Source organism: Schistocerca americana, chromosome 4 (assembly GCF_021461395.2).
Source record: "Schistocerca americana isolate TAMUIC-IGC-003095 chromosome 4, iqSchAmer2.1, whole genome shotgun sequence".
Classification (NCBI taxonomy): domain Eukaryota; kingdom Metazoa; phylum Arthropoda; class Insecta; order Orthoptera; family Acrididae; genus Schistocerca; species Schistocerca americana.
The window spans coordinates 708,880,658-708,904,046 of NC_060122.1; the positions used below are offsets into that span (position 1 = coordinate 708,880,658).

General features: G+C 42.0%; 1 non-coding gene across 1 annotated transcript; it reads left to right on the forward strand.

Annotated features, from left to right (window-relative positions):
* The first annotated feature begins 19,513 nt into the window (after window positions 1–19,513).
* On the forward strand, window positions 19,514–19,595 carry Trnas-uga. Its single transcript has one exon. It is a non-coding gene; the product is annotated as a tRNA-Ser (tRNA).
* The last annotated feature ends 3,794 nt before the right edge of the window (window positions 19,596–23,389 follow it).

Below are 23,389 nucleotides of genomic sequence, written 5' to 3' on the forward strand. Positions count from 1 at the left end.
CCTCGGGCATGGATGTGTGTGATGTCCTTAGGTTAGTTAAGTTTAAGTAGTTCTAAGTTCTAGGGGATTGATGACCTCCGATGTTAAGTCTCATAGTGCTCAAAGCCATTTGAACCATTATAAAATATATTATCTCATTATCTGCACCTACGCTTTAAAGGATGGCCAGTTTCATGATAAGCTCCTTTACAGACTGTTCCACATCCGGTTGCATGCCATCACATTTGATCAGTTCCCATCACCTCGCTACACCATTATGACTCTACATGCATTCTTTAAGAGTGAGTACCTAGCTGAATGTACCGCATGGTTTGTAACTCCCAAGGAGTTCGCCTTCTGTCTTGATTGTACAAACCTTTGTGTTCACTGTGGAGCGCCATTTTTCATTCGGTGTTAATCGTGCGAGTTAAAGGCTTGTTTTGAACTTTTCTTGGATGTTGCCACAGAAGGTTGATTTCTGCGCCTTCCGGACATTCATTTTGTGTCGCCCTCTTGATGCAGATGGTGAGTCACTAGCAGCTAATATTTATGCTGTCATAATTGCTAACACAACCCTTTCAGATCAGCCTTACTAAAGATTTAACTTGCAACCTCGCACACAAGAGGTTCCTTGTAAGCTGTGTCTCTTTCTCAGCCTGTCGTTTGATTTTCTCTTCGAGGTACGCAAAGAAATAAAACAATCTCGGAAGGCCAGTTTAATGGAAACCACTTGAGTGTGGATTGATGGGCATTTCGGTTTGATCGATATCTTCCCATAAAACAAACTTGGAGAACAATTTTATTGTGTACCGAAAGCCAATAATATTCTCCGGAGCGACTTCCTTGAATTCTTTTTACGCGTCCACCGAAAAATGTGATAATCGCTGATGAAACTGAGTGTCTCGCGCGCAGCCAAGAATACTTTACCGTAACCGGTTTCACGGCAAAACAATTACATGCATTCAGTCGACGATGCTTGTCTCGAGTGTTGCCTTTTTAGGACGTGAGAACTCTGGAGCATTTCGTTTCTTGCTACTGGACGACTGCCACTTTATTTCTTCCTTAAGGACCACTCGTCACTTTCTTGGGCTAAGAATTCCATTTCCAGGGTAAAGCGGTTGATTAATTTTCGCCGCGGCCGAATGGAAAGAATCGTAAGATCTGCGCGTCAGTACATAGTACCTCATTGCTCCGGAGACCTTTTACGTCTTCATCATTTCTATTTTCATAATCAATATAGTCTGTATGTGTTTGCGTGCGTTAGAGAGTAGTCTGCTTTGATAACTTAAATAGACATGAGCTGATTTATTAATTGTTTATTTTAAATCAACCGTATTTATGTTTGCATATATTTTTATAGTGAATGCAAGGACTTTCCTAGTTTTCCTACTTTTTTTATTCCGTCATCTTCAGACGTGATAAATCTTTGTTCGTTGTGGATATGATAGTGATTGCTGTCGCCTGAAGATATACCTGACAGTATCACGTCATCTTTGTCTCAGAGAAGGATGTGCAAAGGACCCATGTATTATGGAGTAAGATTTATATTGTATGTTTTGGTGCCTTAAATGTTTATGTTGCAATGTTTTTGAGATGAAGCTGGGAAACTGCCCGTGATTCTTTTAAACTGGTTTTTGTCACCTCTTCATCTCGCAAGGTAGGATACTATTGTTTACGCTAAGCAAAAACGATATATTTTCCGTTTCGTATACCATATTGGTAAAGACAAAGTGAAGGAGTTCTGCTGCCTTCAGGGCAAAGTAACAGATGACGGACAGAGTAAGGGGGCCAAAACACGCACACTAGCTCATGCAAAGAGGGCAGTCCTGGCCAAAAAATATTTATAGGTATCAAACATGGGCCTTCATTAGAGGAATAAATTTCTATACGTTCTATACGTCTGGAGAACGGCATGGTGAGGAAGGGAATCATGAACTGTGGTAAAACTAAAAAAGAAGAGAATCGAAGCGTTTAAAATGTGGTGCGACAGAAGGATGTTGAAAATTATATGGGCTGATAATGACGAGGAGATTCTCTGCGAAATTGGTGAGGACAGGAAATGTAGAATACATTGACAAGACGAAGGGATAGGACGACAGAACAAGTGTTAAGACTTCAAATAATAACTTCCATGGTACTTGAGGGACCTATAGATGGTAAAAATTGTAGGAAAATACAGAAATTTGAATATACTCAACAAACAATTGAGATGGTGTGGGTGAGGAATTCGAGGCGGCCCCATCACACCAGTCATGATATTGATGGTTCAAAAATGGTTCAAATGGCTCTGAGCACTATGGGACTTAACATCTGAGGTCATCAGTCCCCTAGAACTTAGAACTACTTAAACCTAACTAACCTAAGGACATCACAGACATCCATGCCCGAGGCAGGATTCGAACCTGCGACCGTAGCGGTCGCGCGGTTCCAGACTGTAGCGCCTAGAACCGCTCGGTCACACCGGCCGGCATGATATTGATGACCATGATAAAAGATGTATTATTAATGGAAGACAGAGGCAGATGGAGAGCTATAACTGTGCCGGCGCGCGGTCCACTGGGCCCGATCGCGTGAATGAATGATGATGAATGAATTATTTGTGGAACATATCTGAACCACCTTCGGTTTTCGGATGACAGTGTGCAATTTTCTCCAAGATGAGTCAAATTTTAACGCTGAACAGGATAATTTAATGGAGTTAGTTTAGAAGTAAGATAATGACAACCAATTCCAACAAGACAAAAATAATGTATAACGAACATATCGAGGATAAAATAATATAAATTGATTATGGAGTCACTGAATAAATGAGTAAATTTTTATTTTAGAGCAGTTGAGGACAAATTCTGCATCCAGAGCGAAATAAATTAAAATAAGTGTAAGAATTGTCTGGAAGGATTTTGGTAAACAACAGGGTCTTCAAAACTGATAGCGATGTCCTCTAAAATATAGGAGACTTCACTCTCAGTGTATTTTACCATTTCGCAGTTGCGGCTTTTAACGAGATAACCGCTAAAAGAATTGAGTCTTGTTCAACGAGCAATGGAGAGAGACATACTGGCTGTCAGTAGGAGAGAGACAAATTTGTCAGAGAACAGACTGGAGTGGAAAAACGTAGTTATTTGTGTCATGTACTGAAGGAAAAAGATCGCAACACCAAAGAATAATTAATGTAGAGTAATGAAATTTCGGGAATACATTTTGTTGTACAGGTGCCGGTTGTCAGTTTATGGGATGTAGTTCCATGCCATTTTTGCACTTGGTCGGTCAATGTGGAAGATGCTCGAGTTTTCGTCCGATGATGTTCCACATGTCCTCGATTGGTGACAGATCTGATGATCGAGTGGGTGTAGGCAACATGTCAGTGCTCTGTAGAGCATATTGGATTACAACGGCGGTATGTGAACGAATGTTATCCTGTTGGAAAACACCGCCTGAAATGCTGTTAATGAATGGCAGCTCAATAGGTTGAATCACCAGATTGAAGTTCAAATTTTCATTCAGGGTGTGTGGGACGACTACGAGAGTGCTCCTGCTGTCGTGCGGAATCGCACCCTAGACCATAACACCAACGTGTCTGGCAAGTACATAGGTTGGTTGCAGGCCCTCAGCTGGCCCCCTACTAACCAACACACGGCCCTCACTGACACCGAGGTAGAACCATCTTTCATCAGAGAACACAACAATCTTCCACCATGCCCTCCAATAAGCTCTCGCTGAATGCGCTTTAACTGTTCGTTGCACTTGGTTTTCACAACTTCGAAAACACCATTTTTGACTGTGTTACGATGATTTGGAAATGGGCCTCGCCCCGAAAGTAGTCATTGAGTGAATAAAAAAGTAAAATTTGGGACTTAGAACAGGTTTTTCGCTGTAGGTACAGAATATATGACATGCATTAACAAATGTGTGCTATACAATAAGTGAAACAGATTTGGTTTAGGGGAAAGCAACAAAATCGACATGGGATTTGACTTTATTGGTCGGTTTCTCTGCAAGCGAAGGATTATAGTTAACAATTATGTAATAGGAAATTGTAAAAGACACTCCTGCACAATGTGAGATAGCAATTTAAAATAAAGTTCATGTATAAAACATTTTTATAAAACATGTACGGTTATAAAGCTACTTACAAAATATACCTTACGCTCACTAAATTTTCATCTTTACATCAACGTGCCCTCACTGTATGAGTAAAATTCCTGTTGGCTTGTAACCACTGCGAGGTGCCGGGGAGGAGAACAGTTTGTACCTCTTTAATTCCGACGAATTTTGCATGAGAACGAGACATGAACTCGACCCCCTTCTTACCTACCACCTAATTAATTATGCGCACAAAAAATGGTTCAAATGGCTCTGAGCACTATGGGACTTAACATCTATGGTCATCAGTCCCCGAGAACTTAGAACTACTTAAACCTAACTAACCTAAGGACAGCACACAACACCCAATCATCACGAGGCAGAGAAAATCCCTGACCCCGACGGGAATCGAACCCGGGAACCCGGGCGCGGGAAGCGAGAACGCTACCGCACGACCACGAGCTGCTGACAATTATGCGCACAACGGTAACGAAGGGAAATGGTGGTGAACTCTGCTAGTTAGTAAAATAAGGAGTGCACATTCACAATAAATTAATAAAAATCGTAATCTACTCAGAGAGAAAAAAAAGAGAGCTGTACCATAATAAACAACAGAAAATGGGATTCTGCCTATACCTACTAAATGATATGCTGTTTAAATATTACAATGAGGTTTATTATACATCAGAAAATAAAGGCACATGATTATCGATGCAAACAGTAGGTTAAAGGATAGGGTATTCTGAACTATTATGTGAATAAGAGTTGGCTCGAGAACAAGGGCTCCTACCCTCTGTGATGCTATAGCTTGACGACAATCACTGGAGGCTCTGATCAATCAAATATTACCCTCTCGACTACATTGCAGTATCGCGATTAGTAGTGAGAGCTCACATGGGATTACACGGAGAAACAAGCAAGGTGGACTTGTGGCAAAGCGACCGCGCGTGCTGCTGAGGACTTCAGTATGCCGCCGGCCGCAGTGGCCGAGCGGTTCTAGGCGCTTCAGTCTGGAACGGCGCGACCGCTACGGTCACAGGTTCGAATCCTGCCTCTGGCATGGATGTGTGTGATGTCCGTAGGTTAGTTAGGTTTAAGTAGTTCTCCAAGTTCTAGGGGACTGATGACCTAAGAAGTTAAGTCCCATAGTGCTCAGAGCCATTTGAACCAACCTACAATGTCGGAGCCGCAAAATACTTTACCAATCCTGAAATTTGTAGCAGGTCGTCGGCAGGCAGCTTTCTGATGATGTAGGGGCCACTTCTGGTGTGCAGCAACTCTGTTTCAACCCTTGGCCTCGAAGGCTGTCTGAGAATTCTAAGTTCTGCCGAAAAAAGTGCGACTAAGTCGCAAGACCGTCCGACTCCGACGAAGATCACATCCCAAATCCCTGCACCCACACAACGCAAGAGCGAAGCCAACATTGCTCATCTCCCTACCATCCTCAAAAATCAGCATTCAGTTCTGATTCCAAAATTCCTCCACACTACCTCAGAACATCATTCGCGCCAACAGCTAACGTTCCCTCCAATTTCGAGCAGGGCTTTATGATGTCAACTAGCCTCAGTTTAAGTTTACCAATGATGGCTCTGCTATTCAGGTGAGGGCACCGAACTTGCCTTTTGACCGGCTACAGAAACAACATCCCTAGACCAATGGCCATCTGGCACCAGACAGTCGCACTCAGCAGGGCATGGTCCACAAGTATTCTGAGAATCAAGAGGACAATGCAGTCAGTTGGCGCCAGGAGTCTTCGTTCCGGACACGCTGGAACGGTACACACATAAACTGCGGCGACACTCAGACGTCTAGCAGGTCGTTTCGCCCTGCATACAATAGGCGAATCTCGACCGACGTCAGGCGTTCCGCCAGGCGCTTAAGCCCATTGTACGACCATCTCAGTATTTGGAGAAGTGCAGCCTCCAACCAGAAACGCAGTGGTCGCCCTGCACAGGCCACCCAGGGAAGTAACCCAACATGCATAGGAATCAAGTGAAAAGTATTTTGAGCTCTCAGTACAAATACTCTCATTACAATAATCTTATTCAGACTGTTACCACCATGCAATGCCGTAGAACATTAATAAAATTGAAGAAAATGAGAGGCAACATGCAAAAGAGGGCATGGAACCTCTCACCATTAGACACCATTTCTGAGAATAATTGCTTTTCTTCAGGTATGTATTGTTACAGACAACGGCCATTCTTCAGTGGTAACACCGGTTCCTGTCAGATCACTGAAGTTAAGCGATGTCGGGCTGGGATAGCACTTGGATGGGTGACCGTATGGATCTGCCGGGCGCTGTTGGCAAGCGAGGTGCACTCAGCCCTTGCAAGGCCAGTTGGGAACTACTTGTTCGAGAAGTAGCGCACCGGTCACGAAAACTGACAACAGGCAGGAGAATGGTTTGCTGACCACATGCCCCTCCATATCCGCATATGGTGACGCCTAGGGGCTGAGGATGACACAGCGGCCGGTCTGTACCGTTCGATCTTCAAGGTCTGTTCGTTTTCTATATATTGTTGTAACAAGATGAAAGTGGCAGCAGTAAATTAATGTAGTGTCCGGAGGGTATGTTAGGAAGATTGCGTTTCAACGTCCGTTTGACGATGAGAATGTTGGATATAACTACGGCAAGGATGAGAAAGGAAATCGACCGTATGTTTTCAAAGGAACAGTGGTATCATTCACCTTAAGTGATTCAGGGGTGCAAAGAAAATGTAAATCTGGATGTTCTGCCGCCCAAATACGAGCCCATTACAGTAACCACTGTGCCGTCTCCCTCCCTTAATGTTAAAAGTCAGAGAGATGAATCACTGGTAGAGTGAGCAAAAGCATGGAAGGATGCGAGGAAGAAATAGAGGGGAGGGCTAGTGAGGGGGAGGGAGAAAGAGAGAGAGAGGGGGGAGGGGGAGGGGGAGGGAGAGGGACGGTATTAGCGTGAACACTTGCGCCCGTAACGAATGCATGCTCTAGATTGCAAGACCAGATACCGTACTCACATGCATCATCGAGTTACCGGAACGCTCATTTAACTTAAATGGCGCTTGGCAACTGCCGATCTTTACGATTAAGTCACACAACGCAACGGAAACAGCGAGGCGGCACCGAAACACATCGGCAACGAAAGTCCTGGCTTGTAACTTCCATACAGGCAGTTATCAATGAGGTCGGTTCGGTCATTAATAACACAGAGGCACTAACTCTCCGCTCCAGCACGGCTGCTGCAGTTCCTTATCTTTCTATGTCTCTCTTAAAGGCTGATTTACTGTTCGGACACGGCGCAACTACAAGGTAAATTTATGTTGCATTCGAATGAGAATTCTACCGGCGACATGTGCCTTGTTGGTGAACAACAAGACGTACTACTGACGCCCCACACCGAGTGTCGCTGAAACACAACGTGAATTTGCCATGCAAAATTTATCCGTCACTTGTGCAAACGTAATAGATGCTTAAGAAAGACGTCTATACTGGCATGCATATCTACAGGCGTACAAACACATGAGAATGAAAAGTCGTATTTCATGTGTAATTTCACAAAATCTGAGATTGGAAAGGGTTTCAAGAAATATTTCAGACGTTATTTTTTATGCGGCTTACCATAAATTCTGTATCGCAGAAGTACCCGGATCATGCTGTATTAGTCGGAGGCGACTTCAACCTACCTAGTATAGACTGGGATGTCTATGGATTCATTTCAGGTGGTACGGACAAGCCTTAGTGTGAATTACTTTTGAACACATTATCCGAAAACTGTCTTGAGTAGCTAAATCGACAGCCAACGCGTAATGGAAATATTTTAGATGTGGTAGCCACGAACAGACCAGACCTCATCGACGGTGTCAGTGTTGAGACAGGGATTAGTGATCATGATGTTGTCATTACGACGATGGTTACGAAAGTTCAAAAGTCGGTCAAGAAGGCTATGAGAGTATTCTTACTAGAAAGAGCAGATAAGCAGTTGTTAGCATCCCACTTAGTAAATGAATCGACTTCATTTACTTCCGGTACGATGGACGTGGAAGAATTATGGGCAAATTTTAAACACATTGTAAATAACGCATTGGACAAGTATGTGCCGAAAAAGTGGGTTACGGACGCAAAAGACCCACCGTGGATTAACAGCGCAATTCGGAGAATGCTCAGGAAGCAAAGACAGTTGCACTTTTGGTACAAGAAAGATCGGGAGAATAACGACAGGCAAAAGTTAGTAGAGATTCGTGCTGCTGTAAAAAGAGCGATGCGCGAAGCATTCAACCACTACCACCGTCATACCTTAGCAAAAGATCTTGCTGAAAACCCAAAGAATTTCTGGTCTTACGTAAAATCGGTAAGCGGGTCGAAGGCTTCCATCCAGTCACTCACTGATCAGTCTGGCCTGGCAACGGAAGACAGCAAAACGAAAGCTGAAATTTTAAATTTAGCATTTGAGAAATCTTTCATGGAGGAGGATCGTACAAACATACCGCCGTTTGAGTCTCGTACAGACTCCCGTGTGGAGGACATTGTGATAGACTTAGGTCTTAGGTTAGTGGTGTTTAACGTCCCGTCGACAACGAGGTCATTAGAGACGGAGCGCAAGCTCGGGTTAGGGAAGGATGGGGAAGGAAATCGGCCGTGCCCTTTCAAAGGAACCATCCCAGCATTTGCCTGAATCGATTTAGGGAAATCACGGAAAACCTAAATCAGGATGGCTGGAGACGGGATTGAACCGTCGTCCTCCCGAATGCGAGTCCAGTGTGCTAACCACTGCGCCACCTCGCTCGGTGTGATAGACATCCCTGGGGTTGTGAAGCAGCTGAATGGGTTGAAAATAAATAAATCGCCAGGTCCTGATGGGATTCCAAATCGGTTTTACAGAGAGTACTCTACTGCATTGGCTCCTTACTTAGCTTGCATTTATCGCGATTCTATTGCCCAACGTAAAGTCCCGAGCGACTGGAAAAAACCGCAGGTGACGCCTGCATATAAGAAGGGTAGACCAATATCCTTAACATCTGTTTGTTGCAGGATTCTCGAACATATTCTCAGTTCGAATATAATGAATTTCCTTGAGACAGATAAGTTGCTGTCCATGCATCAGCATGGTTTTAGAAAGCATCGCTCCTGCGAAACGCAACTCGCCCTTTTTCTTCACATGATATCTTGGGAACCATGGATGAAGGGTATCAGACGGATGCCATATTCCTTGACTTCCGGAAAGCGTTTGACTCGGTGCCCTGCGGTTCTAGGCGCTTCAGACTGGAACCGCGTGACCGTACGGTCGCAGGTTCGAATCCTGCCTCGGGCATGGATGTGTATGTTGTCCTTAGGTTAGTTAGGTTTAAATAGTTCTAGGTTCTAGGGGACTGATGACCACAGATGTTAAGTCCCATAGTGCTCAGAGCCATTTGAACCATTTGAACTCGGTGCCCCACTGCAGACTCCTAACTAAGGTACGAGCATATGGGATTGGTTCCCAAACATGTGAGTGGCTCGAAGACTTCTTAAGTAATAGAACCCAGTACGTTGTCCTCGATGGTGAGTGTTCATCGGAGGTGAGGGTATCATCTGGAGTGCCCCAGGGAAGTGTGGTAGGTCTGCTGTTGTTTCCTATCTACATAAATGATCTTTTGGATAGGGTGGATAGCAATGTGCGGCTGTTTGCTGATGATGCTGTGGTGTACGGGAAGGTGTGGTCGTTGCGTGACTGTAGGAGGATACAAGATGACTTGGACAGGATTTGTGATTGGTGTAAGTAATGACAGCTAACTCTAAATATAGATGAATGTAAATTAATGAATAGGAAAAAGAATCCCGTAATGTTTGAATACTCCATTAGTAGTGTAGCGCTTGACACAGTCACGTCGATTAAATATTTGGGCGCAACATTACAGAGCGATATGAAGAGGGACAAGCATGTAATGGCAGTTGTGGGGAAGGCGGATAGTCGTCTTCGGTTCATCGGTAGAATTTTGGGAAGATGTGGTTCATCTGTAAAGGAGACCGCTTATAAAACACTAATACGACCTATTCTTGAGTACTGCTCGAGCGTTTGGAATCCCTATCAGGTCGGATTGAGGGAGGACATTGAAGCAATTCAGAGGCGGGCTGCTAGATTTGTTACTGGTAGGTTTGATTATCACGCGAGTGTTACGGAAATGCTTCAGGAACTCCCGTGGGAGTCTCTAGAGGAAACGAGGCATTCTTTTCGTGAATCGCTACTGAGGAAATTTAGAGAACCAGCATTTGAGGCTGACTGCAGTACAGTTTTACTGCCGCCAACTTACATTTCGTGGAAAGACCACAAAGATAAGATAAGAGAGATTAGGTCTCGTACAGAGGCATATAGGCAGTCATTTTTCCCTCGTTCTGTTAGGGAGTGTAACAGGGAGAGAAGATGCTAGTTGTGGTACGAGGTACCCTCCGCCACGCACGTACCGTATGGTGGATTGCGGAGTATGTATGTAGATGTAGATGAAATTTTTTGAACTTCGGGATAACGTGACCAAAAAAAGTACTGTACTATCACATTAATGTAGACGACACATCGCCGGCAACTGTAGCCGAGCGGTTCTAGGCGCTTCAGTCCGGAACCACGCAGCTGCTACGGTCGCAGGTTCGAATCCTGCCTCGAGCATGGATGTGTGTGATGTCCTTAGGTTTAAGTAGTTCTAAGTCTAGGGGACTGATGACCTCCGATGGTAAGTCCCATAGTGCCTAGAGCCATTTGAACCATTTTTTTAGACGACGCATTTGTCCTGCTCGTAAGCTTTCTTGAGAAAGGTGATACACGTTACCAACGGTTTAATACGTTACGCAAGGATATCACCACCATCATACAGCATGAGGACAAGGGGAGTATTAATTTTTTTAATCTGAAGGTCAAAACAGAAGAGGGTACACACCTGTTCAGAGTATAATGAAAACCTACTACGTCTTATTGTATAACTCACAACGGCTCTTGTCATCCACATTCCCACAAAGAGGCACATTTCTGCTCAGGTTTGACAGGATAACCGAATATCCTTCAGTTGAGGCAAATATTAACACTAAATTACATATACTTCAAAAGATAGCTACAAATAATGACTTTGATCCAACACTAGTTTTGACGTTATACGCCAAGAAACAGAAGGAGCAAACTAGAAATAGAGATTATGTCACACTAGAAAGGAGTAAGCAAATGAAAAAAAGATGACTTTATAGTTTCACCATATTGTGGTCACATTCCTGATAAGATAACTCGTTTTTTGCTTTGGAAACCTGGACTGCAAATTGATTTCAGAACAGTGAATACTGTCGCATCAGGCGTATAACATGTCTTGAGTACATAAAATAATATGTAGTGCTTGTGATAAGCTTGTTGTTGGACAAACTGGGAGAAACGTCAAAACAAGATTTAGAGAACATGTTAATGTTATTGAATCCAGTCCCTCATCATTTAGTGTTCATTTAAGAGAGCTGAAGCATTGTTTTAATGACGTAGCTAAAAACATAACCATTCTTCACGAGGAAGAAAAAGGTAGATTAATGAATATCCTAGAAGTAACAGAAATACACGACGAAACAAACTGGAACGCCCTTAATTAACAGAAAAATTACAAAATATGATTATATACAGAACTTAAACAGTGTTTTAATCGAGTAGGTTTGGATTAGAGGTGCCTCCGTTTTCTTGTATGTAAAACTGACTAAATTTGACAAGATACACTGACGAAAAAAGTAGTAACACCAAAAAAATAATTACTGTAAAGTAATGAAAATTCCCGAGTACATTTGTCTATGTGAGATATTTAAGTGATTAACGCTGTAAGCGCCACATACGCCATGGCAAACGTAAAATTCTGGTAAGTTAACAACCAGAGTAACCGCCAGAATGTTGAATGCAGGCATGTAAACGTGCATGCCTTGCGTACCGGATTTCAGTTTGTGCAATGGAGTTTCTTGCCTGATGCACTTAGTCGGTCAATACAGGAACTGTTACAGTTGTTTGTAAATGACACTAGGGTTGTCGTCCGACAAGGTGCCATACGTGCTCGACTGGAGACAGATCTGGTGATCGAGCAGGTGAAGGCATAATGTCGACACTCCGTGGAGCATACTGGGTTACAACAGCGTGGTATGTGGGCGAGCGCTATCCTGTTGGAAAACACCCCCTGAAATGCTGTTCAAGAATGGCAGCACAACAGGTCGAATCACCAGACTGACGTACAGATTTGCAGTCTGCATGCATGTGATAACCACAAGAGTTCTACTGCTGTCATTCAAAATCGCACCCCAGACCACGGCTCCAGGTGTATACCCAGTGTGTCTAACGCTCAGACAAGCTGGTTGCTGGCTCTCAGCTGACCTCCTAACTAACACACAGCCGTCACTGGCACCGAGGCAGAACCAGCTTTCATTGGACTTCACAGCAGACCTCCACCCTGCCCTCCAAAGAGCTCTCGCTTGACACCACTGAAGTAGCAAATGGCGGTGGTTTGGGGTCCGTGGAATGCACGCTAAAGGGCGTCTGCCTTCGAGCTGCCCTTGAAGCAACCGATTCACTGTTGTGCCAACTTCTGTCAAATCGCTGCTTCAGATGCAGTACAATTAGCCACAGCCATACGATGGACACGATGGTCTTCCCTCTCGGTAGGGACACGTGGCCATCGGGAGCCCAGCCTTCCTTCTATCTTATAGTCTCGTGACCACTATTGCCATCAATCATGTACAGTGGCTACATTTCTGCGAAGTCTTTCTGCAGTATTGCAGAACGAACATCCAACTTCTCATAGCCCCAATACACGACCTCTTTCAAACTCAGTGAGGCATGATAATGGCATGATGTCACCTTAAAGGTATTCATAACTAACACCAACTTTCGCACAACTCCTTCTTAGGCCGTGTCCTACGTGAGCGACGGAAGCGAGCGACAGCACGCGACAGCTTCAGGCCACAAAACACAACCGCAAGTGTAGTTACGGAAGTGTCCTATATGAGCGACATCTGTGTCGTTGCCTGTCTCCCGCTGCAACTGGCGACGTCTGAATTCAGACGTGTTTGAATCTTGTCGCTGCAGCACGCGCGACACAGAGCGACAGCCACGTGTCTCCTCGGCAAAGCAGTGGAGCGGACGCGACGGCAGCTGTGAATTACTTAACATCAGATTTTAAGAAAACGATTCGGTGAAACAATTCGATTCTTCCGCAACGTACAGCTTGAGATCTTTAAACGATAAAGGTCAGAATTTATCTTCGTTATTCGTCATAGTTACTGCGCTGCACGAAATTGAGTACATGGCTGCACGAAATTTTTAAAAATTTGCAGAGGTAAAATCACATTGTGTAGACTTTCCGTGTAGTTCATTTCAGGCCATATATTATTGCGTATGAAATGTAACCAATATGTCTAAACTGTATTGAAAAGTTGAGACAGGAATGATATCTCTTTTGATTCTTGAGATATTGGTTGTTATATCTGCGGACTTGTGGCTCACAGTGCGTCCGTACTTTTTTTCTGCGCTTAGGGAATCAAGTGGTCGTAAAAATCGTCATATCTTATAAAAGGTTCAAGATATCGAAACAACGAATTTTGGAAATGACAGGACGCAGAAAGGACTATTTTATCATATGATTAACACTCGATACGTTTTTGTAAACGCGTGAGCAGAGCGAAAACAAGACTTCCTGTAACCTACACCATGAGGTTTTGTCCAAATTTTCATAGCCAAACAAAGGGAGAGAAACAGGTCAACGGGGTATCAAAGTGACCAGCAAGAGGTCTAGTTTGGCATGAAAATATTTAACTGCTTGAAAGTAATCAGGGTAATCAATGAAAACTTCATTAATAAGCTGAGGAAAAACTGAAATATTTCACGAAAAGCTGCTGTAAATGAAGTGTCAAAAATGTCATCTGTTCAAGCCGAGCTATTTTGCACATAAAAAGATACATTGGAGCGGTATTCAAATTTCAAAAATGCTTCCTTCGATTCCAGTACGTTAGGAAGGCAAACGAGGAGTCAGTAAGATCATTCTTTCTGAATAAAACTTGAAATTCAAAAATGGAAGAAATCAAATATTTTATGAAATGATTTGTGTAAAAGAAATAAGTAGATCAGAGAAACGTTCTACATGCCTTTGAATGATGCTCGAAATCATGAACGGAGAAAGAGGTGCACCAAACGTTTCCGTAATATTTTTTTTCATACTATTAGACAAATCATTACACAAAACGTTTGACTTTCTTTTCAAAAATTTTGTAAGCTTTACTTTTACAGCCGGCCGGAGTGGCCGTGCGGTTCAAGGCGCTGCAGTCTGGAACCGAGAGACCGCTACGGTCGCAGGTTCGAATCCTGCCTCGGGCATGGATGTGTGTGATGTCCTTAGGTTAGTTAGGTTTAAGTAGTTCTAAGTTCTGGGCGACTGATGACCTCAGAAGTTTAGTCGCATAGTGCTCAGAGCCATTTTTACTTTTACATACTATTTAGAGTAATTTAAACGCTTGGCCTTAACATTGACTGCTGATGAATTACGTTCACAACATCAAATATCTGTAAAATTTCATGATTCATTGTAATTTATTAGGAATTAAATGTGTGTGATATACTGGGATGGATGTGAAGATCAAGCTCTTTGGCAAGACCTTAAAAATATACTTAGCGATGCAGTGTAAACAGTTTGCATAAAACTTAGTATACAGATTGTAACTGAGTCAGAAAAATCTCGGAATCGAACCCACGACCTCTTCCCAACGTAATCACAAAATGTGTACGCTACCCCAACACCACAGCTTGCTTTAGTTCTGTGGTACCAGTCTGTTTACTTATGTTTGTATTTACCATAGTTAGTCATGTAGCAGTCATTCCTCCACATTTATTGGCTGTTAAAAGTTCTTGATCATGTAAAAAAGCATTCGTATTTAATTTATTAATGAGATAGTCGAATGCTCCTCTGCTCATTCACGTGTATTCGAAGAATTTGTCTGGTGATCTTCGTAGTTGATGATATTTATGAAATTCTTCATGGAGAATCCTCCCTTTATAATTCATGCAATGCATTTTCTTTTCGCTTTATTATCTTAAGTAAACCAAATTCTGTAGCCTTACTCTCGAGCTACAGTATTCTACAGGTTAGGGATGCCAATTTATAGAAACAGTTGGTTGGCTCTAAGCAGCCATCTTGTAGCACGACATGGTCGCTCGCACGCTGGACACTAAAGCTTTTCGCCCGATGTTGCTGATTGTCGCTGGAAAGTCGCGTAGCCAGAAGTCGCTCGCTGTTTCTCGCTTCTGTCACTCACATAGGACATGGCCTTTGTGTTGCGATTCTTTTTCCATCAGTGTAAGTTGGTTCACCGTAAGATCAAGGCACAAGTTGACAACCTCGTTATATGGCAGACACAGATTTTGTTGCAAAATGACATTCTTACCCAGAGTATTGTTTGCTACAGTTTTTGATCTTTACATAATCTATCCATGTATACTTCAAATATTCTACCTTTATATACTGTTTCACGAAGCGCATTATTTAATATATACAGAGACTGTATATCAAAAATGTATCTAGACGTGATTTAAATCGTAAAAAGAGATGATTAATATATTACAACTCTCTGCGCACAAGTTCCATGTTTTTATCCCGTGACAGTAGTGCCCAATATGATGTTGTCTGACTGCTACGAAATGTACACACGACAACCCATGTACCACAGAGGTAAGATGGATGATGGAAGCTATTGTAATCAGAGAGATGGGGTTAGAGATGGATTTTAAATATGTAAGGGTCTCTGTGTTTTCTGGATCCACATCAAAAAAATGGTTCAAATGGCTCTGAGCACTATGGGACTTAACATCGGCGGTCATAAGTCCCCTAGAACTTAGAACTACTTGAACCTAACTAACCTAAGGACATCACACACATCCATGTCCGAGGCAGGATTCGAACCTGCGACCGTAGCGGTCGCGCGGTTCCAGACTGTAGCGCCTAGAACCATTTTGTAACGTTACCACCGACCACCTTCAAGGACAATCGATGCTAACGTTTTACCTCTAGGAGGAATTTTTGTTAGTCGTGACCGTGAGATAACCTAATGGAAACAGAAAAATCAAACTGGGATTCGTTTCCGAAACCCTCCAGCAGACTATAACTAACATTAAAAAGGTCAGGAACAATCGCTCTCCCAGTACAAAAGCAAGTTGTAACATTACATATTAAAACCGGTCACCAGCCTAATTAGGCATTCTTGTGTCAAGCAAAATGATAAAGCAGAAGGCAGTGCTAAGGCTAACTTAACCTTCCTTGACATTCTCACTAAACTCCTTCCTTATATCTGTTCATACTACAACACAATAACCTAACCTTGCAGCTAAATGTGCTACTTACTAGTAAGTCAGATGAACTAAATGGCCATTGAGATAGTAAACAGGAACATATACCTCTCAACAAGATGTATCTCAAATGAACTACGTGCAACAGTTTATAAAACCAATTACCGTACACATGAAAGTAGTAGCAATACTGAACAGGGAAAAGCTTGACATGATTCTGAATTTAAATGAGAGGTCTGCTAATGATCATGCTCTGTTACTTCATTGATTAGTACAGGGTCTCTACACTTGTGCATTAACCAACTTGCATTAGAATAGATAACACAGTGAATAGTTCATTCTTAAAGTCAGATTGTAGCAATTAAACAGAAGGAGCCTTTGCATTGCTTCATTAACTAACTAACCTAATACATGAGGACCATTAAACTTTCATGGTTTGAAGAACCATGCTCGTTAACAAAACTATACCAATATGTATGAGAAATGGTAAGTATTCTTAACACTAATTGTTAATTAATTAAAGCTCAACAAACTATAACTCTTTAAATAACAAAGCTGCTTTGATAAGCAGTCTTTTGACCTACTCAAAAATATAATTGGCTGCGCAAATGACAACACAACGTTAAATTCAAATTCATCCACTTTCTCATAATAAAGTAGGACACTCGAAATTAAATTCACTATGATAGGATTACTGTCCAGGTATGTGAGTTGAGATAATCGCGGTTGTAAGATAGAATTTTTAGCAACGCCGTAATTATTATTATAAAATCAACCAAATTTCACAAATACCTGGTCCATTTACAGAGTGCCAAATATAAACAATTTAGTGGAAGGCTGGTGGTAATGGTGGCGTAATTTTCAGTGGGTGTTAACCTGGTGGTGATGCAATCATGGCGGTACTGTTGGCCTTACTTTGTTAACGTATCTTCTTGGTGTCGGGATTATATTTATATGGCCAAAAACCATGCCATGATAATGCTATCACCAAATTCAGCATCCGAGGCCCATAAATACTTCTCTTAAGCTCTTCTGGCCTCAAAACTTCAGGAATATGAGCCACAATGATCCGTTACTGTTATTAAGGTGCTAACCACAGCACTGCTCGTCACGAAGGACGAGTTGCCACTTGCGCGCCAACCATGCCTTTTCGACTCCGCCAGACTACTTCCGTAGCTGCGGAGCTTCCCCACATCTTTTACATTCAACGCTATGTTCCCTAACTATGGACCAAGTCATGTACAGTAGATTACATAACAATTATTCCCTTAGTTATTTAAATCCACAAGCATAATTTTAACAACATCGTTCAAAAGTTTCATATAACTGAAACATGTATACATAGTCAAAGACTCTCCGTTATAGATACAACACTCTACATAAGCAACACTACAAACTGACATAGAAATATCGATACAGATACAAAATTCGTCGAACATAGGTGTTGCACTTAGATTACCAATTTTATTCAAAAACATTAATCTATGGTTATTTTAATTAATGTTTTAGTCAGAAGTAATAATATAAAAATAATATTTCCCGCCGTTTCGTTATCGAAGGGGTTCGGGGCGTGGGGGATGGAAATACAGGATTATTCGTAAGTACCTCCAGGGTTTCTGAAGACGACTGCGCAAAACCTAGAAGGCATACTGAAAACAGACACACATCAGTAGTCAACATCTTTCCAAATTTGTAACTCACATTACAGGTGCTCAATATGGGCTTCGTTTGTGATGTGCCAATCGTCAATTCGTGCTTGCAGGGTGTTGAGGCAAAGTGTCAGGAAGGACAGGAGGCAGCCCGCTTTGCGAATTAGGTAACTGGATTGTATATTTGTAAGTGCGAATTAATTCGAAGTGACAATACGGCAAGAAGGGTTAACAATGAAACTTCAGAACAGCACAACCTACAAGTTCAATCTGTAATTACAAGAATTCTGCTAACAGTTAGTAGTCTCCCCTTTGCCAGTGGGACACTGACACTAGCAATAACATGCAACAAGTCACAACTTGTTCTCCGATAACCTATTGTGGGATACATATGCCCCGTTCGTAGTCAAAGGGGTTAAAATAAATGGATAAAATGGTTGGGATCATTGATGTACAGGGTATGAGAGAACTCTCCTGCTGCTGTATCTGTGAGGATAGTAGCTTCAATGACAATATTTCGCTTAGTTTTAATCTGTAATCGGGTAAGATTACTAAGTTTCTGTAGTTTCAAATTCCGTAGTAGTATTTTAAACCTAAGGCTACAAGCCATAAAAATAAATTTCGTCTTCCGTTAAAACCGTGTGCGAGGAAGAAAAGAAAACAGCACATCGTTGGGTATACAATTTTTGTGTAAAATTGTATGTAAAGAGAAAGAATATGTATGGGAGGAACAATTTGTCTAAAGGATGAAACACCCTGCTCTTGTAGTTAAAATGGCAGCAAGAAAGAAAATGCTAACGCAAATTTTCATAGCCCAACATTTTCTTCCTCGCAGCTAATTTTAACAGAAAATCTGCTCATTATTGTTTCAAAAATGTAGAGGCTATATCCGTCTGGTGTTTATTAGAGTATCGCGTAAAAATTTGAAGTAAATCAGTCAAGAACTTTTCGAGATTTTTGCTCATAATTTTTGAAAAACACAGCCTGTACCTGTGTCCTGAATGAATCAACAATATTTCGAGATTTTTGCTGCCAATTTTTCTTATATATATAGATGTGTGCGCCTGAAAAAATATGTAGCCTTTGTCAGTCCGAAGGTTTATTTGAGGATCGTGTAGGAACTCAAAGTAAAGTGGTCAAGAAATTTTCGAGATTTTTGGTAATAACGTTGCCCTTAATATCATGACGATGATGATGTTTGGGTTTGTTGGGCGCTCAAGTGCGCGGTTATCAGCGCCCATTTATATGGTATATACACTCGTAAACACACACACACACACACACACACACAAACACACACACACACACACACACATCATGTATATTAAATATAACGTAGATTATGTCCATCCGAAACTTTGAAGTGAATCGGTAAGGTTCTTTTAGAGATTCTTGGTAACAACGTTAAACAACGACGTCTATTTAAATAGCAGTATAGATTGTCCATCTTGCCCTACAGCAAACGTCTACTACCCTAATCAAACCAGTAAAAGAAGCAGAATTAGAAGTAGCTGCGGTGTCCGAGCGGTTAAGGAGTTGGACTTGAAATCCAATGCGTTCTACCCTCACAGGTTCGAATCCTGTCCACAGCGAAAGTTTTAACTTCTCGATGTTGCGCAAACACCACTCTTTCGCTCTCTCCAAGTATAATGATAATAAGTTTCCGCAATTACGTCATGAAAAAAATACGCTAGGCCTTCTAAAAATAGATCGTCATATTCACGCACGAGGTTGTTCTCCTGATTGGTCGGGTAACTCACTACTGAGTGTTGTGACTTCATTTCTTCATTCATTTCTTAAGTAATTGAATTTTCGACTGGATGTCTCCGTCTACAGGCATCCAAAATGTTAAGAGGTTGGCTGATAATTTGTAATGTTAAGAGGTTGGCTGATAATCTTTTCTTGGTCCAACCATCTGCTTGCTGCTCTTTCTCGTGGTTTTCTGCCTTCGACTTTGCCTTGCAAGTTGGTATTCTCTAAATTATTCCCTACCGCTCTCATAATGTGGCCAAGAGACTGGAAGTATCTTTGGCTGACACAGGAAGATAAACTTCTTGTGGTCCTAAGTTCTTCTGTAATGGAAGCATTGTTTCTTCTTTCTGTCCGTGGTACAAGTAACATGTTCCGCCAAAACCTTATCTCGTAGGCATCAGTGGTAAGATCTTATGGGACCAAACTGCTGAGGTCATCGGTCCCTAAGCTTGCACACTACTTAGTCTAACTTAAACTAACTTACGCTAAGGACAACACACACACATCCATGCCCGTCCGCGGCTCGTGGTCGTGCGGTAGCGTTCTCGCAACCCGCGCCCGGGTTCCCGGGTTCGATTCCCGGCTTGATTCCATCAAGCGCAACGTCGTTGTTTTGAATATTGACCTGTGTTGCCAGATGTTAGAGAGTTGAACCATTATTACTTGGCCAAGGACGAGTCTTCGTTTAATTTCATTAATAAGCTTTCTGTGCAACTGATCAGCGATCTTAGGTATACACAATCATTCACTACCTTCAGATCCTTTAAGCCTGCTGTAAGATGAATTTGATTTAAACCTTGGCGATTAATAGCCATTAGTCTGGTTTTTTTTCATGATTTTCTCTAGGTCGGAACTTAGACTAGTAGTTTTCACTGTGACGACCAGATCCGTAAGGTCTTAATCACTTCCTGCAATGAGGGTAGTGTCATCTGCAAAAGGTAGTTTGTTTATCTGCCTGCCGGCAATTGAAACTCCACAATCCCAGACATTCAGTGCTTTCCTGACGACATACTCTACACAGCCGCGCGGGGCAGTCGTCTTGTCACGGCTCGTGCGGCTCCCCCCCGTCGGAGGTTCGAGTCCCCCTCGGGCATGGATGTGTTAAGTTCGAATGGCTCTGAGCACTATGGGGCTTAACATCTATGGTCATCAGTCCCCTAGAACTTACAACTACTTAAACCTAACTAACCTAGGGATATCACACAACACCCAGTCATCACGAGGCAGAGAAAATCCCTGACCCCACCGGGAATCGAACCCGGGAACCCGAGCGCGGGTTGCGAGAACGCTACCGCACGACCACGAGCTGCGGACGGGCATGGGTGTGTGTGTGTGTGTGTGTTGTCCTTAGCGTAAGTTAGTTTAAGTTAGACTAAGTAGTGTGCAAGCTTAGGGACCGATGACCTCAGCAGTTTGGTCCCATAAGATCTTACCACAAATTTCCAAAACTCTACACAGACGGCACAGGTCTGAGGTGACTGAATACACCCTTGTCTGACTTAAATTGTCACGTCTAAAAACTGCGAGTATTCACCATCCACTTTTATACGATATTGATGTGCCTATGTTATTCCGAATTACTATGCAGTGTTCCATAGGACGTGCATGCATATCTGAAGGAAGAGGCACTGCAGCGACTGCAGCCGTAATGAAACACATGAAATATATTCGCAGTTGCGAATATGGACATCCATCAGCTGCATAATGAAAAGACGACAATGAAAATTTGTGCAGGACTGGGGCTCGACCGGATTTCCCGCTTATCACGAGCATGCATCTACCTTGTAGTATGACAGCCATAAATACTTTTTAATAAAGATACTAGGTGTTTTGGGAGCCCGAACTTATTGAGCACACGCCTCAACTTGTCCCAAATGCCATATCAAAGTTCTTTTATAATCTAGGAAACAAATGAAGGCAGGGACACAGAGCTCAAGAAATTTTCCAGCTCTCTGCCTCAAATTAAAGACCACCTCTTGAGTACCTTCTCCTGCCACAAAATCTGTTTATTCTGAAAGGATGTAGGACTGCAGGAATTTATTTTAACATTGATTCATATATGCCAGAGGTCTTCGCTAGCGTTCGAAGTTAATGCTATAGTCGTACAACTGGAGCAGTCCTTAACTGATCCTTTTTCGTGGAGAGGAAGTAGAACAGGTATAGTCCAGTCTTTATCCCATTTTCCAGTTTTTCACACCATAACACATACAGTACTGAACGTAAGGCACACTTGACTTCCTCTCCCATCACAGTCAGCATTTATCTGGATGTACCGCCTGAACACGGTGATTGGTTATTTTTCAAATGCTTCATTGCATTTTCGGTTTCACTGAACAGAATTTCAGGTTACGCGTGTGATTCCACGCAATTGTTGTCTGCCTTGGTGTTACATCCTTCGGAGTACACTGCTTCCCAGTGTTGTTTCCACCTAACTATTGTTAATTTCTTTCACTAATGCTATTGCCATTTATAACTTCTACCAGCCACGTGCGCGGTTTGAGCTGTACGGTAAATCTTGAAGAAGTCATGCGTTTGATTTAGCTTTTGATGCTGGTCTATTTCATCACAAATACTGATTAACAACAGTAGAGTATCGTAAACAAAATGATAGGGACTAGATGCAACGAAAGTATTTATAGATGCAATGAGAACGCACTTGATTTATGTAAATTAGTATATTCTGATGGTGCAGTAAATTTTGCAAAATGGTCGTGTCTAACAGGAAACAAACGGCATCAACAGGTAAGAGACCTGCTTTGAGCTATCATTCTTCATCCTAATGGAAAGTAACTACGTGTAGTCTCCCTCAGGTTTCCATTTTAAGGCCCTTTCTTCATGTATAGGCCAATCTTATTGACCTTTCACCACAAACATTTGCAGATGATGGAAACATTGCGATAAATAGCAAATCGTGTAAAGTTTAAGAAATAGTTATTAATGAACGTTTTATGAACAGTAATAAACGTTTGTAGCTAAATAACTGCCATTAAATTTGAAAAACAAGATATATGCACTTCAGAACCTGCAAGAGGTTTCCATCCAGCATATCCATAATATATGATGATACGTAGATAGAATAGGGTGACTGTGTAAAATTCTTGATATTACAATTTGATAATAAATTTGGAGAACAGTATCAGAGAACTGCTTAAAGGGCTACACATATCTTTGCTTTCAACGCAGACGTCAGAAATGGGTGATGTAAAGAGAAAAAGGGCTGGTATGCTTTGCATATTTTCGTTCCATGATGTTATACAGTATCATTTTCCGGGGTAACTAATAAAGCTAACTTGAAGCTTTTCGAATCTAAAAGCGAGGAATACTAATTATTTGCAGTATGAATTTGAGGACATTTTACCGAAGCGTGTTCGAAGTGTAGTGTAAATTTGTCAGCACTGCCAGAAGTCTGAAAAATATGAAACGCAAACTTTTGGAGATACTCTCAAGGAGATGCAGGTTCGTGAATATAATTTTATGAAAATAAAGAAATGAGCTTTCGACATATCGATTGGTTTCATCGTCACAGACGCACACTTACTATACCACATTAGTACCTCCAAATCGATCATGAAATAGTGTCAATATTTATAATATATTAATATTAATTGAATTGCCTAAATGAAATAATGAAAAT